Consider the following 1266-nt stretch of genomic DNA (forward strand, 5'->3'; position numbering starts at 1 on the left):
AAGATGAGTTACAAAAATCAGCATTCTGTCCTGTAGTATAACCAAATTGTAACAAAGCGTGTTATAAGTAACAGTGTGAGATAGAATCTTGGTAGAACATTTTGCGTGTCGCAAGTTTTTCTATCACATTTATAACAAAGTTTGATAGAAATATCAACTTGAGCTACAATTCTGTAATATTTTTGTTAGAATCATCTGATCGGGTATGTATCCGAATAAATCTCCCTTATTTCTTGACTGAATTCTGGGGGCGCCATTTTGAGGATTTGCTTGGAGCGACAAATCGTCTAGCGCCGGCCCTGTGCGATATGCCACGGCAATTACAGCAGTAACAGCAATCGAACCGCTCGCTCTTTTTGCAGATGGGACAAACCATACCTTCCATCCGCTCCTTCCTCCAAATCCTTGAAATTATCCAGTGAAGTGCCGTTGCTAATGATTCTTTACCAGTTTTATAGAGTTCTGCCAGGTGACGGTCCTTTCCGGTAGCTCTATTATTTCTTAGCTAACCAATTTCTCGCCGAATCTCTTCAAGATCGAGAGCCGGGACACTGGTGGCGTTTGTAGGTACTTCTAGGTTAAATTTCGTTGCGTATCCTTCCAAACTAAAAATAAATTAGAAGCATTCCGAGCGATTAAAAAGAGGTCACAATTAAGCAAGTCAGGAAGGTTCACTCAATTTTTCTTCAGTCCACATTATGTCGCAATTAGAAGCAATTTGTTGTTTCAGGACAGCTCACGGAATACCAATTATTCAGATTTACCAAAAAAAATCATAATTTTTCAAGTGATTTGATCGAGCAGGAAACGATGGACCCTTTTTGTGAGAAAAGTAATTTTCAGCGAGTGGAAACGTACAATTAGGAATGTTTTTCAAACCCTCTTCATTCTTTCTGAAGTCACAAAAGAGTTCTACGATTTTCTTTGAATTTAGCATCATGTCACCATACCAGTAGAAGGATGTTTGACACAAACTCTCCCCCCCCCCCCCTCCGCCATTTTCTGAAGGCAAGACCGACCGGCCGGTTTATGTAATTTGCAGATTTGCGAACCCTAGCTTTATTTCTTAAATACATCGTACCGTTTTAAAATCCGTCCATCAAAATTTTTCATCGTGCGAGCTAAAAATCACAACAATGTTTACGAAGCTAACGCGCATGTATTTGTATTGGACGGCATGACAAATGTTATTCCGCAAAATTTCTGCAGGTCAAGCAAGTTTTCCGGGCTGTAAAATAACGACAATGCCTTGCGTGAGTTATTTTC

This window comes from Sabethes cyaneus, chromosome 2 (assembly GCF_943734655.1).
Source record: "Sabethes cyaneus chromosome 2, idSabCyanKW18_F2, whole genome shotgun sequence".
NCBI lineage: Eukaryota > Metazoa > Arthropoda > Insecta > Diptera > Culicidae > Sabethes > Sabethes cyaneus.